Source organism: Artibeus jamaicensis, unplaced genomic scaffold (genome assembly GCF_021234435.1).
Source record: "Artibeus jamaicensis isolate MK-2021 breed Jamaican fruit bat unplaced genomic scaffold, CSHL_Jam_final contig_466, whole genome shotgun sequence".
Lineage (NCBI taxonomy): Eukaryota > Metazoa > Chordata > Mammalia > Chiroptera > Phyllostomidae > Artibeus > Artibeus jamaicensis.
The window spans coordinates 15,536,955-15,556,037 of NW_026521844.1; the positions used below are offsets into that span (position 1 = coordinate 15,536,955).

The following is a 19,083-nucleotide window of genomic DNA, read 5'->3' on the forward strand; positions in this document are numbered from 1 at the left end:
ATTGCGCAAACCAAGAAGTGCTAAAAATTCTCCTTTAAGAAAAACAGAGGAGAAGAAGAATAAGAAAAGAGGAATCTAGTTACAAAGAATAAAATGAAAATAAAAAATGTACTGATCTATAATTACTTGAAATGTACAAATTTTAATCCTCCAATATAAAGACATATGGCACTAAATGGTTAAGAAAAAAGATTCATACATATGCTGTCTAGAAGGGACCAATCTCAGAATGAAAGACACACACAGACTAAAAGCAAAGGAATAAAAACATGATATTTCATGAAAATAAAAAGGAAAAAAGAGCAGGCTTAGTAATGCTTAAATACCACAAAATAGACTTTAAAACAAAGGCTGTAAGAAGAGACAAAAGACACTATATAATGATGAAGGGAGTGGTGCAGAAAGAACATAATCCTTGCAAACATTTGTTCTCCCAACACAGGATCATCTAAATATATAAAGCAAATCTTAATGGACATAAAAGGAGATCAACAGTAAAACAGTCATATTAGGGAATTTTAACACCCCATTTACATCAATGGAAAGATCTTCTAGACAGAAAATCAACAAGGAATATATGGCCTTAAATGACACACTAGATCAGATGGATTTAATAGATATCTTCAGAGCATTTCACCCTAAAGCACAAGAATATACATTTCTTTCAAGTGCACATGAAACATTTTCTAGGATAGACCACATGTTAGAACACAAAACAAGTCTCAATAAATTTAAGAAGATTGAAAACATATCAAGCATCTTCTCTGATCATAATGGTATAAAGCTAGAAATTAATCACAAGAAAAAAGTGAAAAACACACAAAGACATGGAAGCTAAATAACATGTTACTAAACAATAGATGGATCAACAATAAGATCAAAGAAAAAAAAAACAAAGATTCTGTGAAACAAATGAAAGTGAGAAGACAGCAACCAAAATCTATAGGACACAGAGACAGCGCTCCCAAGAGGAAACTTCATAACATTATAGGCCGACCTCAAGAAACTAGAAAAGTCTCAAACAATCTAACTGTACATTATAAGAACTAGATAAAGAACGACCAAGCCAAAGTGAGTAGAATAAAGGAGATAATACAGATGAGAGCAGAAATAAACACAATAGAATCTAAAATATTTTAGAACATCAATGAAACCAAGAGATGATTTTTGACAAGATAAATAAGACTGACAAAACTTTAACCATATTCATCGAGAAAAAAAGAGAGGGGACTGAAATAATTAAAACCAGAAATGAAAGAAGAGAAATAATAATTGGCACCATAGAAATACAAAGGATTATAAGAAAATATTTCAAAAAACTATATGCCAAAATACTGCACCTTCAGGAAGAAGTGGATAAATTCCTAGAAACATACAATCTTTCAAAAGTAAATCAGGAAAAACAAAAAATCTGAATAAACTGATTACAACTAATAAATTTAAAGCAGTAATAATAATAATAATAATAATAACCTCCCAGCAAACAAGCGTCCTGGACCAGATGGCTTCACAGTTAAATTTCACCAAACATTTAAAGAATTAACTAACACCTATCTTTCTTAAATGCACTACTATTCCAAAATGAGCAAAGGGACTTAATAGACACTTCTCCAAAGAGGACATACCTATGGCCAATAAACATATGAAAAGATACTCAACCATCAAAAGATCACTAACCATCAGAGAAACGCAAATTAAAACCACAATGAGATACCATCTCACAACTGTCAGAATGTCTATCATCAATTAATCAAGAAAGAGGAAGTCTTGGTGAACATGTAGAGAAAAGGGAACTCTTGTCCACTGTTGGTGGAAATGCAGATTAGTACAACCACTGGGGAAAACAGTATGGAGTTACCTCAATGATTTACAAATGGAACTGTCTCATGACCCAGTAACTCCACTTCTGGGAATACATCCAGAGAATCTCAAAACACTAATTCAAAATAATATATGCACCCCTATATTCATTTTAGTGTTATTTACAATAGCCAAAATTAGGAAGCAGACTGAGTGCCCATCAGCAGATGAGTGGATAAAAAGCTGTGGTACATTTACACAATGGAATATCTCTCAGCTATGAAAAAACAAGGAAATCTTACCTTTTGCAACAGCATGGATGAACCTGGAGAGTATTATGCTAAGTGAAATAAGCCAGTCATAAAAAGAAAAATACCATATGATTTCACTTATATGTGGAATCTAATGAAAAAATAAATAAACCAACAAACAAAATAGAAATAGGCAGATAGATACAGAGGCCGACAACTATCAGAAGGGTTGGGGTTTTGGGGTCTTGGAGAAAAAGTGAAGGTATTAAGCCTAAAAGAAATCTCATAGACACAGACAGCAGTATGGTGATTACCATAGGGAAAGCAGGGGTTGGAGGAGGTGTAAGAGGATAAAGTGGGGATAAATGTTGATGAAAGGAGACTTGACTTTGATTGAGAAACACAAAATACAATATACAAATCATGTATTATAGAATGTACACTTGACTCATATATATATATGTAATTTTATCAACCAATGTCACCCCAATAAAATCAATATTTTTAAAAATCACAAATAAACAGAATGACATTCTGTACTCATAAACTGAAAGAATCTATATTGTTAAATGCCCTACTACCCAAAGCAGTCTACAGATTCACTACAATTCCAATCAAAATTCAAATGGAATTTTTCACTAAGGAAAAAAAAACACTCCTACAATTTGTATGGAACCACGAAATGTCCTTATTAGCCTAAGCAGTCTTGAGAAAGAAGAACAAAGCCGGTGATATTGTGCCTGTGTCATCAAAGATTTCTGAGAAGTGGTACCTTTGACGGATTTAGTGCAGGTTTTCCAGCTTAGAATTGATTTTCCTCTCTATATACATAAAGTACAATTTGTGCCTTTTTAAAGATATTTGGGCAGCTTCTATTGATGTTATTTCAAAAAAATTACTCTAAAAATTGGAGATAAGAGAAAAAGGTGATTTGCAAGTCTTTTCAATACATGGGAAAACTGTTTCTTGCCCTTTAGTGCACACCTAAATTACCTGTACGCAGATTTAGACTCAGTGCCTCTGACTTGTGGACCCAGCCTCAGAATTTCAATCAGCTCCCAAGTGATGGCAATGCTGCTGGACGAGGCCATACATTCTGAGTAGTGAGTTTGGATGGCAAACTGTTTACAGCCCTCATAAATGGCCATGCTGTTTCCTAGGGCAGTGGTTCTTGAACTTGGTTGCACATTAGAATCACCTGAGGAGGCTTTACAAATCCTGCTGCTCAGGCCTTACCCAGTTTCCAATTAAATTAGAATATAAGGGGTAAGACCTAATTGTCACTATTTTTAAAACCTCCCCAGCTGTTTCTAATATGCTCTAAGGGAATATAGCTTTGTTTGCGCAACTGATTAGGGCCATTTTACAGTTCTGTAAAACTGGTAAGGTGTGATGGTTTTATTACCCTGCAGGACTTTAAACAATTTAGTACCTAATTTGGTACTTAATTTCCTACTGACAAAAAAAAATCAGTTTCTTAAATTTTATTTTGAACTGCCTTTGTCACCTTGCTAGTTCCCTCATTAATGAGTTAAATAAAACTTTGACACAACGCTTTAATGGTTTTTCTTTTATCCCATTATTGCCATAATTTATCTGCTAGTTTAAGCAGCAGCCAATTATTTTGTGGCAATTGGGAACAAATACATTAAAAAATAAATTTATGCATTATTTTGGGCTCTCCCTACACCTCGAACCATTCTTAGAACAACCCTCATCACACAACTGATTACTCGTTCATTAACTGTTGACATACTTGATCTTAAAGTACATTTTCCGAGATCGGATTTACACGCTAACCTGTTTCAATTCACTATCATTTGAAAGATAGTTCCCTTTTTTACTTACAAGAGAAATGCCAAGGCATAACCACTTGGTGGTTTGGACTTGAAGTTGTTTTCCTTCGTGGGGGTGAGTTGGCTCTGCTCCACTGACACTTTTTCCAGCTTGTCCTTGTGACTGATGGCTTCCATTTGCAGGATGTCAGGCCAGCATTTGAGGGACTGCCTGTAGCAAAGTAAATTGGCCCACTTAGGAATCAAACCTGTGAACTTGGCTTCATCAGCACAGTAATCTTAGCAGAGGCATGAACCTGCCATTTTAATCAGCTGATGGATTTCACTGAAAGTTGTGACTGTAAAAGTATCCTGCTTCTCAGCTGCAGTAAAACAAAGGAACAAACAAAAGCACTCTTTTAGAGATGGATAAAGATATTGAATTAAAGATATTCTATAAAATTTAAGATATATTAAAATATTTAAAAGAATTTTAAGTATTTAAAATTTTTCATATAAATAAAGGCATTTAGCTGAATATCGATTTCATAGTATCTCTTCTTTGCAGGCCTCAGTTTTAGTATGGGCTTTCAACCTTAAAAAATAAAGTATGTTTTACCTATATAGCTATATTTATTAGCATTATTATACAATTACAATAATATAAAATAAATATCTAAATATTATTGGTGACTATAAAGTAATGACAGGCCCAAAGAAAAACTTTTTGTTTAAATAACGTTCCTCTTAACAGCTACCTATTCTAAAGATAATTATTAAAATTTTTTGGATAATTTTGAATAAGAAAAATATTTTTTATTTGGCACTCAGTTTATGTGCTCCATTCTTTGAAGGTTTTTTTTTAAGATTTTATTTATTTTTAGAGGGGAAGGGAAGGAGAGAGGAAGAGAAATATCAGTGTGTGGTTGCCTCTTGTGTGTCCCATACTGGGAACTGGCCTGCAACCCAGGCATGTGCCCTGACTGGGAATTGAACCATGGCTGCTTGATTCCCAGGCCCGTGCTCAATCCACTGAGCTACACCAGCCAGGGCTGAAGGTTTTTAACTATGATAAGTCTTCATCTTTTGGTGAATGCTTGGTTGTAGGAAATAAATAGGAGTCACTTTAAGTCAAATCTGTTAAGGAAGATGTGTTTTTAATTGTTTTAATTAACTATAGATAAGATATGTGATGTGAAAATGAATAACACAGTTTCTTTTCTCAAGTGGCTTATAAACTGGCCTTGAAGGATCTTCCCCCCAAAAAGTTTCAAGATGTTTTAAGATAAAGGAAAAGTTAACAGAATAAGTAAAATCTGTCATGGTGATGAATACAGTAAAGGATATCATTTTAATATTAAGTTTCTGAAAGTGTTTATATTTTTCTGTTTTGTTTTTGACTTAATATTTATAGTTGTAAGATTTTTGCATCTTTTTAAAAGATAGTATTGGTATGATTGGTTCTAATAAAATGAGTGATATTTTTTCTTTAATTGATTATTTTGAAAGAAATGAGAAGCTTACATGCCAAGTCTCAGAAAGAGCACCACAGCAAGATGGCATTTTACAATTTAACACTTGAATAATTGATTTTGATTTTGTATAGTTAATACACAATGTATTTATGTATATTGTTTATTTTATTCTCACTACTAGGAAAACACCACACCTATTTATGCATTCTCCATAACTTGTAAGCAAATGTTTAGGATCAGTGAATTGGTACATTTACTTTATATTACAAGATTAGAAGTGAAATCACACAGGCTGCTCTGTTTACCAGGTGGTCTCCCTACCTTCTTTCTAAATCAAGACAACACATCGCTCAGTGTATTATGACCACAGATTTATGGTGTTTTCCTGGAACAGACCTGGATTTGTATCTCAGCTCTGCCACTTACTTGGTGGGTAACCTTGTTACCTAAAGTGTCTAAGCTTCAACTCCCTCATTCATCAAACAGGACTATTGATACACATTTCAGAAGGCTGTGGTGAGAATGGAATGAGAAGCCTTTGCAAAGTAGCTGGTCCATAGCAAGCACTTGGTAAGGGAAAGCCAAGGAACAGACTGAGTTCTTCTGAGCATATGGTCAAAAATATTGGGAACATCTTTATTATTTCAGTTATCAGAATTTGACATCTGAATTCTAGTATTCTTAACCTGATTTTCAAACCATTCAGGTGCCCATTATATAAATCTAAAGAACCACTACAAAAGGTAATTGAAGGGGGCATAGACTGGATGACCAAGAAGCTAGAGAACAGATGTGGGAAGGAGAATTACTTTTCACTGTTTAAACGTTTTTTTGCATATGGAATTTTTTCAGCTTTATTATACTGAGGTATAATATACCTACAGTAAAATTTACCTGTTTTCAAGCATTCAGTTTAATAGATTGGGGTAATGTATCTAATAATGTAATTACATAACCACTCTATCAAGATCTACAACAGTTCTAGACCCCTAAAATTTCCACTGTGTTCCTTTGCAGCCAAACCCCTCTTCCGCCTGGGCCCCAGGCAACTACCCATCTGCTTTCCATCATGATCATGGCGTTTTTTTAGAATGTCATACAAATTAAATCATACACTATGTAGCATTTTACCTTTATGTTTAGTATGTTTTTAAAATGCATTCATATTATTGCGTGTACTAGTATTTCATTTCTTTTTATTGCTGAGTAATAATCCATGATGTGGATATATTAAAATTTATTTTATCTATTTACTGACTGATAGACATTTATGTTGTTTCCAGTTTGGGAACTATTATGAATAATGCTGCTGTTAATGTTCACATACAAGCTTTTGTTTTCTATCCTCTAAATTTTATTCCAGCCCTGGCTGGTGTGGCTCAGTTGAGTTGGTTGGAACATTGTCCCATGGACCTAAAGGTGGTGGGGCTTGATCCCCTGTCTGGATAAGTATAAGTCAGCAAATTGACATGTCTCTGAGACATCTCTCTCTCTCTTTCTCTCTCTTCCTGTCTCTCTAGAAACAGTGAAAAAAATATGTCCTAAGGTGAGTATAAATAAATTAAAAAATAAATTTTGTTGCAAATGCAAGTACTCTATTTCCATTTAAAAAATTAGGACATGGTAAGAATCACCTCTCTGATAAGTGGAACCTGAAATAAATAAATATAATTACAAAAAAAGAAAAAAACTTTAGCTACTAATCAAATGGTTAAGCTTCAATGTCTTTTAGGATTAAATATTAACTCAAAATATAATTAACCATATGATATAAGGAATATGTAAATATCCCCACTAGCAATAAAAATAATTGCCTTTTCAAAGTATTAACTGCCACCAATGAAATCTGAAATCATCAACTAAATTAACAAGTTATTTCATATAAAACACAGATAAAACTGGCACAGTATAATAAGCTGATTTAAGATCTCAAAAACCACTTCTTACTTTTATCTCCCCGCCTTCCTACTATTTTCGTAACAATATCTTTCATTTCCTCTGAGAAAAGATCTGTCGATCACTAATCACTTTCGGTCAGTAGGATTAGGGGCAGAACCATCTGGCCAATCAGAATAGCCTTCCAATACTAGCTGTAGTAATTGACTCAGGGATGGGTCTAAGACTAAAGCTGAGCCAATAAGCGTTAACTCCAGAAGTTCTGATAGTCTTTTGGGCATGTGGTGTTTTGCATCTACATTAGCTAAGTAAATTAGAACTACTGGTTGTCCATCTTTGTTGCTAAAAGGGAAATGCCAGTCTGAGAAAAATGCCAGCCCCACACAAGCGGGACTGGGAACAAGAGAGAGAAGGACTGCTGTTGACTTTGTTTGAGCACTTGGATGCAACTCTGCTAATGGCTGCTGTAACTTGCCTTTTGCACTTAAAAACCAATGCATCCTAGGGAATATAGTCAATAATATTATAATAGCTATGTATGGTGCCAGGTGGTTACTGGAAATATCATGGGGAAAATTTGTAAAGTATATGATTGTTTAACCATTATGCAGGACACCTGAAGCATACAAAATAATATTGAATACAAATATAACTAAAAAATGAATTTTAAAAAAGCAATGTATCACATTTTTTTCTTAAAGTAGTTTAAGTTGGATTGCTGTCACTGGCAAGCAACAACCCTGGTTATTACAAGTAAATAAAATGATGACTTATTTATTTGTCACCTTTAGCCCTTAAAATTCAAGTATTCATTTTGATAAAAGACAAAAAACAAAGACTAAAACAGTAAATGTTATGGGAGGCTACATCATTTCCTTGTCAGTCAACAACATTCACTAATTGCATTTGATAAAACTAGAAAAGAATTAAGAGTAATGCTTATAATGCTCAATGAGACAGAAGCAAGAAAAAACATGTACTACAAAGAGATAAGTAAAGCCAAGAGTAAGAAGCACTTCAGGGAATATTAAAACAGTGTCTAGAAAGTCATAATCAACTGTCACTACGATCCCTCCTAACAAGGAGATTTTGTTATTAAAAAAATTTAAGTGGTAAACAAATGCAATTATGTAAAGATAAATATACAAGTACATTTAAATAGCATAAGGGATCTGAGTCTCATAGAATAGTGAAAGTACAAAAATACGGTAAACATCCATTTGGATCGTGAAGGATAGAGGGTCTTGAGTTGTTCAATTACTTTTGTACAGTGTTATTTTATATTTAATTCTCTTATTATAGCTTCAAATTCCATGGACTGATATACTTTCAGTTTGAGCATCTAATATTACAAATATTTGTTCCTGTGATGTTTGAAGTTTAAATAACTTTTACGTAAGTTGAAAACAGAATTCTTAAAACTGCATTAATGATCAAAATACTTTGCTACAAAAATCCTAACGAGTATTTCTAGGTAAGGCAGAAGTAGTTCTAGGTTAATAAGACCAGATTTGACTTGAGACTTTATCCTTTAAATTGTACAGAATGAAAAAAGGAAGTTACTTATAGACAACAGTATCTACACACATACTCAGGTACAAATACAGTGACAAAAGAGACCTTTAAGGGCCTGTTAGAATCTCAGAAGCAGTTCTTAAAGAGTTTAGTTTTAGTTTCTTGGATTTAAAAATGTCTACAATCCTTTTCATCCTTGATCTTCGGAATCAAACAGCACTTTAAATGTTCCATATTAGTATTTTTATACTCTACAATAAGGTTTACATCTGCAGGCAGACTGATTGTTATTGTAAGAGAGTACAGTAGCTTTTGTAAAAAAAAAAAAGTTCAGGTACCTCAGTGCAAAAGTTAGCTGAAGTGGGTTATTCATCTCTGTGGTAATGGCTTCCTTGTCTTTATCAACATTACTTATTTGTGACAACTTAATATTTTCATTTCCAAGTTCAAGTCCCCCACTAGCTGAAAATTTCACTCCATCTTTTGCACAAGGAAATTAAACAGCATCTCTGATGTGACTGAAACCTCAGAACACACTTGCAAATTCATCAAAAGGCATTTTTACTACACAGCTATATTCTTGTTCAGGAATTCCAAATTGTTCAACACCTAAATTCATTAACTTCATTTCAAAGTCTGAAAACTTTTCTTAATGTGGAGCTTCAAATACTAGTGCCAAGGTGTGTCTGCATTATCTTCAGCCCCTAGGGTTGAAGTGCCTTTGTTGCCATCACCTTTTACTATTTTGGACATTACCATATTGCAATCACCACAGTACCCGCCGGAGCTGTCGGAGCACAGGGTGAGCTGCACCAAAGAGATGTGGGACAAGTCCATGCTCTGCACATCCCAGCAGGACTCAGAGATGGGTCCTTAAGAGCCTCCAGAACCTTTTTCAGGATGGAGCCCTGGACCAGGAATGCTTTCAGTGTTGTGGTGGAGTGGCAACAACCCCGGCTAGAGGCCAAGGGAAGGAGGAGGTGGAGCCCGCATGGGCACTCACAGGATGAGAGCCAGCAGACTAATGCAAGAGTCGGATATCAGGGAAGATCACAACAGCACTCAGGCCGCGACTGTTTAATACCACTAATGTTTCAAATATTCTTGTTAAATGGTTGTAATATACTTTAAAACTTTCTAGAATATTGCTATTTTCATTTGGCTTATAGGAAATACTGTTGAGCTACAAAATATAGACAACATGATTAATTAGATAGAGATGTAAGTGGAAGTGAAAACTGGAGAGAAAAGTAACAGCCATATTCACGTTGGTGTTCCTTAAACAAAGGTTCACTTTACAATCATTTATAGAGCTAGTGCAAAAACATGCAGTTAAAGACTCCACCTTCACTGCTCCCCTTCATTAAATGAGATGTGTTCTAGGCATTTTTCTGTAAAGCCTCCAAGGCAATTCTGATAAATAGCATTAACACTGTTTGAGAATGACTGAGCCTTGGGTAATTCAGCAACTTAACTTGGGTTAACCTTCATATTCAGCGATACTATTAAATGTATATGCATACTATGCTTTGTGGATCTGCAAAATGTATCCTGTGAACATATGAATATCAGTGCAGTAAAAACTACCAAACACAAAAAGGTATTTTAGCAGTTTAATTCTTTGTTTTTCAAACTTGACTATGAAACCTTTCGGTAATCTTATACCAATTATCATTCCACTGAGTTAGTTTCCACAGAAACAAGTGTGAATACAAATTCATGTTAGAGGCTCTCAAAATAACTGTGTTAACCTGACAACTAAGGTATTTTTCACTTAGTCACTTTTAACCTAGCAACTTAATAATTAACTGCAGGGTGAAGACAGTCTGAAATTTTTTTTTAATCTTCATGGGCACTTCATTCAGAGGGCCAGCAATCTGAGAAGACGGTGGGTTTGTACCCTATCAGACCATCTTAAATTCCACTTTAAACAGATCCTTTTTATAAAGAGAAGAAAAGTGTAGGTACAGGGTTTGGAATTCAGGGAATAAGTTCATCAGATAAAAGCTGCAGCATTCTTTCATCTGTGCCCTGGGTGGTGGCCTTTCTCTCGCTTCTCTTCCATAAATGTATACAAGGGTGGGCAAAAGTAGGTTGCAGTTGTGAGTAAATGAAACATAGTTTATTCTTGTATTATATATTTTACATTACAAACAACATGTATTCAAAAGGATCAAAACTAGTAAATCAGAAGTGGGATATTTCTGAAGCGTCAGGAAAGTGATGTAGAATGTGGGTTTTATACTGACCCACATAGCAAAGATTTTATTACTTCATACTAGCAAGACTTTCTTGCTGTCATCCTTGATACAGTATTATGTAGTGTTTCAAAGCAACAGCTTTTGAAGTTCCTGCCATGGTCAAAAGGTTTCATGTGGGTTGCTTTTATACGTACATCTCTCAGTCTTCTTAGGCTGTACTTGCTTTTTGTGTGTGCAGCTCCCAGCTTTGCATAGATACGTGAAGGTTACTGTTTCCTGCATGTTGGTAAATGAAGGTGATGCTGTATTTCCTGCTGTTCTACATGTGACTTCCACAAAAGAGGTGGCACTTCAAAGCACAGGTGTTTCCAAAGCGTATAGTTCTTCCTTTCTGAGAAAATAAATTTTTTGGCATCTGATCAGTTTTTGTTTTTTGTTTTAATTTTGTGTCTTTGAAGATTTTACTTAATTTTTTCTTTTGGGGTGGTGAGAGAAACACCAATGTGAGGGAGAGACATCAGTCAGTTGCCTCTCCTACATTGCCCCACAGGGGATCAAACCCGCACGCAATCCAGGGATGTACCCTGACCAGGAATCAAACTGATGACCTTTTGCTTCACAGGACAACACCCAGGTAAGGGTGAATTTTGTATCTTTGAAATGAGGTTTTTAAAAAAATATATCTAGTTGATTTTTTTAACTTTTTAAACTTATTAATAAAAAAGCTTATTTTTTAAACTTATTTTTTATTGTTGTTAAGTACAATTGTCTCCATTTTTCCCCCACCACTACTCCCTACCCCAGCCATCCCCACTTTTCACCCTTGATCCTGCCCCTCTTTGGTTTTGTCCATATGTCCTTTATAGATGTTCCTGGAAATTAGTTGTGTCTTTACTTTATTTACAGCTTAACAATAATCCGCAACCTTCGAACCAGCTTTTACCTTATTTACAAAACTTCCAAGAATGTCAGAGACTTTCAAATGCTCAGTATTGCTGTATAATACAATGATGTAATCATGGTTACATATGGTAAAAATACTACTTACTAATGCAGTATGTATGACATTGTCACAGTATATTTCCCAAAGGTTTATTTTAATTTTATTACTTTTTATTAATGCCTGGCTTTTAATTAATGGGATAGACTAAGCTAGTGTTTCAGAATCCTTGTTTCTCTTTTTCCCAAGTTGAACCTAGAATGTTTGTTATACTGCAATATTTACCTTTAAATAATTGTGTCTTTAAATATCTTGATATTGTCTTTTTTTAAAAATGCCTCCTTAGTTCTATTAACAATTTTCTTAAATAGTTCTTAAGCTTTCTCTGAGCCTCTTTATGCTTTCAAGTTCTAATTTTCTTGAAATATTTTTTGTAACTGAATGCCCCCATATTATGGAAGCTCTGAACCATAATCTCTAATTTAGCCATATATGTATATTAAGCATGATATATTTGACAATCAATTTTAATGGGCAAGTATTAACTTTCAATAGTAGATGTATGTAATGACAATGATGAAGAGCATTGCAACAGAATACTCCTAAATTAATTTGCCAGTTTGACTCAGTAATTGACATGCATGTAAAACACTGCTGTGAATAGAAAATAAAATAACTACACTCGACAGATATAATTTAAGTGATTTCAAGTTAACCACATCCCACAACTCTCAAAGTTATACATAAAGGTATCACAAGCACTTCATATACTATTTTCTTCTTTTCAATTTTAAACATTATAAGATTAAAACTGGATTGTATAATAATTTTAAAAAACATAATATAGCTCTTAACAAAAATTAATCACTCAAATGAGCAAATAACAAGTGCCATACTATATTAAATTAAATCTAGACATAACATAATCACAACCTTAGTACTTTTTTATTTCTCTAAGAATTTATGTAACAACTATTATCCAAATTATTAAACCTCCTTATTTATATATTAAGAGTGTAAACGTCTTGCTTCATATGTTTATTTATGTATACAAAAGTGGAAATACTGAAATATTTAAAAATTAAACCAAAATAAAAAGTTTTCTTCCAAAATTAAAATTGGCTAACCTCAAGTTCATGCTGAGGATCAAGTGAATAGCTGAATAAACAAAGCCTTCAGCCTTCTTTTTCATCTAATGTGAATGTAATTGGCAGCAGAATTTCTATTTAGGGAATGAAGTTAGCAAGAAGCTATTTGGCTTCTTCAAGTCGGGTAAGATTTCTCAGGGGTTGTAATTTACTACTCATCTCTAAAATATAAATGGTTATTTTTATTGACTATGAAGCAATGGTTCAACAAAATTCTCCCTAATGAGCATGGGATGTAAAAGATATTAATATAATATTTTTGTTTTATTTAATTCTCTCTGAGAATTTACTTTCAGGGTTATAGGTTCATGGCTAAATTTATCTACTTTCATTATGCTATTGAAATAGCACATGAGTGACTAAAATTATTCTTTTCCTCTTTCATTTAGTCGGCAGTAATTGGTTCTTTGTATTTATTAGCTAGTCTTCTGTATGTTTGGTAAAAAGATATACCAAAATATTTGCTCTAGGTGTAAAGAGAAAAATCCTACTGGTGCAGCAATGAAAAATAATATAATAGAGAAATGCACCCACAGGAGCTGGGAGTCCAGAGGATGACATGTAAGTGAATTTTTGGAAAAATCAGTTTCTGGAAGGATTGAAAGCTCAAGTGAGTAACCTCAGAGAAGAAGGTATATGGTACATTTCTAGAGAGGTAAATTGGGATATGAAAATGCATAGAGGTGGCAAGAAATATGATCCATGGAAAACTGCAAGTACATGGCTAATAGACTATATTGGGCTGTGTGGAAGTGACAAGGCTTGAAAGAGAGGCAAGGTGGAAAATATAAAGGCACTTTTATTTTAATGTTTTGCAAAGGAATTTTAATGCATATATTGCTTCATTCATATTTGAATATATGTTTATATACCATGCATTGTTCCTGGCACTGAGGACAGAAGGCAAAATTATGGGTATACTTATGTTTTTATTTATAGGAGTGAAGGGAACATTTGTACTTGTGCAGGGAAATTTTGGGTTATAGTAGATGTACATGGGATAGAAGCTTTAGATCACTTAGGGGAATTACAGAAAATTTTTATAGAAATTTAATGTACAAGAGGATATCTAAAATGTACATGAGGATTAGCCCACTCATTGGGAATGAATAGTGAGGAAAATGTTCTAGAAAGGGGATAGTACATGAGAAGGCTTGGTTGGAGTCAAGCAGGCCTAGTACATGGTCTGGGAACTGAAAAGAGTTCGGTATGACTGATGCCTAGAAAATTAGTGGAAGAGACAAATTTGAGAAGTAAACCAGAAACAATAAGCAGCCTGTATAAGCCTTATTAATTTATGAAAACTTATTGAGGGAGCATTATGTGTTGAGAGGGCCAAATGAGGTAGGAAAAAAGCAACTGGTACTTATACTAGTATTATCTATCAGGAGATTATGATAACTTTGATTAAAGGAATAATGATGGAGATGTAGAACACTGAACAGAATTGTTATAAAATAAGTCATGGGAAAGTAATATACAGCATAGTGACTATAGTTAACATTGTACTGCACATTTGAAAGTTGCTAAGAGCACAGACATTAAAAGTTCTTATAAGAAAAAAGCATTGTAACTATATGTGGTGCAGGATGTCAGCTAGACATACAGGGTCTAAAAAAGTAGGTTTATCACTGTTCACATGAAAAATAATAAAATAATTAATAATTATGCAAGAATAAATTGTTTCACATACTCATAACTGTAAACCTACTTTTGCCCCACCCTGTATTTTGTTGATCATTTTATAATATGGACACATATCAGAACATTATGTCATAAGCTAAAAGTAATAATGTTACATGTCAATTATATAATCAACAAAAAAATAAATGTCACTTTTTCACTCACCCTTTGAGAAAACTTTAGAGAACTCCTAGGTTTCAAGTCTATCCCCATCTCCAATTGAGAAATGGCTAAGCTAGAGACATTGACAATTGAGATTTTAATTTAAAATGTCTGTGGAATTCCCATTGACTATGAGACTGTTGTGGGCAGAATTCTAAAATGTCCCTCAAGATTACTGCCTACTATGTACACAGTCAGTAAAATCCCAAGGAATATGAATACAATGGGATATTACTGCTGTAATTAGGTTATGCTATAGGACACACTTGACTTTAAGAAAGGAAGAATATCCTCAGTGGGCCTGACCTAATTAGATGAGCCTTAAAAGGAACAGTCTTTTTCTGGTGAAAGAAGTTTGAAGTGTGAGGCAGATCTGACAGGAGATTTTTAACTGTTGGTTTTGAAAATTCAGTGTGGGGCGCAAAGGGTATGAGATATGAATAGTCCCTAGGAACTAAGAACAGCCCCCGGATGAGAGCCAGTGTATAAATAGGACTTCCATGGTACTGTAGAAAGGAATCAAACCTCTCCAACAAACTGAATAAGCTTGGAAATAGATTCTACCTGGAACTCACAGACAGGCATTCAATCTAGCACCTTGATTTTAGGTTTCTAAGACCCTTATCAGAGAACCCAGTCATGTGGTGCTAAGACTTCTGACCTACAGAACTGTGAGCTAATAAATGGGTGCTGGTACAAGCCACTAAGTTGCAATAACACGTTATTTGGCAATTAGAAACAATCACAAAGATCTTAGGTAATATGCATTATCATTCTATTTTTTTAATCAATAGAATTAATCATACTATTTTTATCCATTGGTTTTGAGGATTAAATAAAATAAAATATTTTAAAAATAAACCAGTTCAGTGTTTCATGCCTGGTAGCTGCTATCTCATTGTGTTGTTGTGAAGATTTGATGGAATGATATCTAAAAAGTTCTCAAAATAGTACCTGATATTTTGTAACCTCATAACAATGTTATAAATGTATTATTGTTAGAAATTGAAAAAAGAATTTGACATGGACTCTTTTTGGACCTTTTAGCATTCTCTATCTAGACATACCTCTGAAATATTATAGGTTCAGCTCCAAAGTTGCAATAAAATGTCTATCACAATAAAGAGCATCATACAATATTTTTTGGTGTTTGTTTACATTATGCTATAGCCTAATAAGTGTATAATAATTTTATGCCTTAAAAACAATGTACATACAATTAAAATACTTTATTGCTAAAAATTTCATCATCTGATCTTTTGGTGAGTTAAAATCTTTCTGTTGACAGAGAGTCCTACCTCAGGGTTGATGTCTGCTGACTCAGGAGTGCTGGTTTCTGCAGGGCAGAGTGGATGTGACGATTTCTTAAAATAAAGCAACAGTGAGGGCTGCCATGTCAATTGACTCCTGCATTCACGAACAATTTTTGTGTAGCATGTGATGCTGTTTGACAGCATTTTACTGGCTGTAGAACTTCTTTAAAAACTAGAGTCAATCTCTTAAACCCTGCCATTGCTTTATCAACAAAGTTCGATTACTATTATAAATCTTTTGTTGTAATTTCAATCATCTTCACCAGGAGTAGATTTCATCTCAAGAAACCACTTTCTCTGCTCATCCATAAAAAAAAAACTCCTTATTCATTCACACTTTACCATGAGATTGCAGCAATTCAGTCACATCTTCAGATTCCACTACTAATTCTCATTCTCTTGCTATTTCCATGACATCTGCCATTACTTCCTCCACTGAAGTCATGTATGCTTCAAAATCATCCATGAGCACTGGAATCAACTTCTTCCGAGCTGCTATTAATCTTGATATTTTGACTTCTTCCCATGAATAATGAATGTTCCTAATGGCATCTAGAATAATGAATCCTTTATAGAATGTTTTCAATTGATTTTTCCTAGATACCTCAGAGGAATATTTGTCTATGGCAGCTATAGCCTTGGAAAATATATTCTTTAAATAATAAGAATCAAAAGTCAAAATCACTTCTTGACCTATGGACTGTAAAATAGATGTTGTGTTAGTAAGCATAAAAATCCCCACTAATCTCCTTGTCTATCTCCAGCATAGCTGTTGGCTGACCAGGTACATAGTCAATGAAGAGTAATATTTTGAAATGAATCTTTTTCTGAGCAGTAGGTCTCAACAGTGGGCTTAAAATATTCAATAAACCATGTTGTAAACAAATGTGCTGTCATCCAGGCTTTGTGTTTCCATTTATACAGCACAAGCAGAGTAGATTTAGCATAATTCTTAAGGGCTCTAGGATTTTCAGAATAGTAAATGCATATTAGCTTCAATTAAGTCACCATAGCCCTTAATAAGAGAGCTAGTCTATACTTTGAACCCAGGCATTGACATCTCCTCTCTAGCTAGTGAAAGTCCTAGATAGCATCTTCTTCCAATATATGGTTGGTTCGTCAACACCAAAAATCTGTTTTTAGGGTAGTCACTTTCATAAGTTATCTTAGCAACATCTTCTGGATAACTATTATTCATCATCTTAGCTAGATCTTCTGGATAATTTGTTGCAGCTTCCACATCAGCACTTACGGTTTCACCTGTACTTTTATGGTATGAAGACAGCTTCTTTCCTTAAAGTTCATGAACCAGCCTCCGCTACCTTCAGACTTTTCTTCCGTAGCTTCCCCAACTCTCTCAGTATTTATGGAATTAAAGAGAGTTAGGGCTTTGCTCTAGATTAGGCTTTGGTTGAAGGAAATGTGGCTAGTTTGATCTATCCAGACCACTACAACTTTCTTCATATTAGCAATAAAGCTATTTCTCTTTCTTATCATTCCTGTTTTCATCGAAGTGAAATTTTCTTTAAGAGCTGTTCCTTTGCATTCACAAATTAGCTAACTGTTTGCACAAGAGGCTTACTTTTCAGGTTATTTTGGCTTCTTGGTTTTTGACATGTCTTTTCACTAAGCTTAGTCTTTTTTTTTAGGCTTTAATTTAAGATGAGAGACATGTGATTCTTCTTTTCACTTCAACACTGAAAGGCCATTGTAGGGTTATTAACTGCTCTAATTTCAATATTGCATCTCAGATAATAGGGAGGCCTGGGGGGTGGGCAGGGGGGAGAGATGAGAAAATGACCAGGTGGTAGAGCAGTTAGAACACACACAAAATTTATCAGTTAAGTTTGTTGTCTTATATGGGTGTGGTTCACCAAAACAACTATAATAATCACATTAAGTAATTATAATAGTAGCGTCAAAGATCATCATAGCAAGTTAATAATAATGAAGAAGTTCTAAATATTTCAAGATGCCCAAAACGTCACACAGAGACACAAAGTGAGCAAATGCTGTTGGAAGTATGATGTTGATAGACTTGTTATCAAAATGACTTACATCGTTTTTTGGTAATGAAGCATTGTCACAAACATCAATTGTAAAAACAAAAAACAAACAAACAAAATAAAAATACAGTGTGCAATACAATGATATATGCCAGTATTCTATTGTTTAAAATTTCTAAATTTTAACTAAAATTTAATAGCCAGGGTATCATGGTATTAAAGTGAGCTTGGTTCTTTTTCTAGCTAGCAAAGATTGATTACTAACATGTAACACTTGGTTGTCTTGGCAGGAAACTCAGGTCTTAGCAACTTTACTCTCCAAGAAAAAGGTTAGTACTGAAACAAGATTGTATATCATTCATTTTAAGTGGGTATACATTCACCTGTTCTTGGGGTTCATTCCTTCCTCATAAACCACTATAACCATATACTAAAAAAAAGCCCCCTCAAATCATAGTTTTATTACATTCACAGGGAGGGTAAAATTGTTTTATTAAAAACTCAAGGAATATAATTTTAGCATTTTCTATATAGAGTATACTTGATATCAATCATTAAATCTTATTAAAATCATATACACATGAAGTATGAATCAAAGAAGTATATATGTGTATATATATATGTATTTGTTTATTTATATTTAATTCAGAGAAATTCACTGGCTATTATTCCCAAGAATTCAAACGTAACAACTTACTTGAAGGGCAAACAGCTGAGTAAATTTGGGTTTCTAGAGTTAAAAAAACCATTGCATTAAGACTCATGATTAAGTCCACACTGTGACTCAAATGCAAGCACACATTTCAGCGTCACTGTCTACCACCTTACAATGACAGAAAACAGCTGTATAATGGTGTATAACATTACACGGTGCATTACAATTAGGAATGTGCTGAGGTGGTAGATTGGGGGTTTATT

At 34.0% G+C, this 19,083-nt stretch overlaps 1 pseudogene; it reads right to left on the reverse strand.

The window, feature by feature from the left end:
* Nucleotides 1–8,880: 8,880 nt before the first annotated feature.
* LOC119055963 (proliferating cell nuclear antigen-like) overlaps nt 8,881–19,083 on the reverse strand; it is a 145,236-nt pseudogene continuing 135,033 nt past the window's right edge.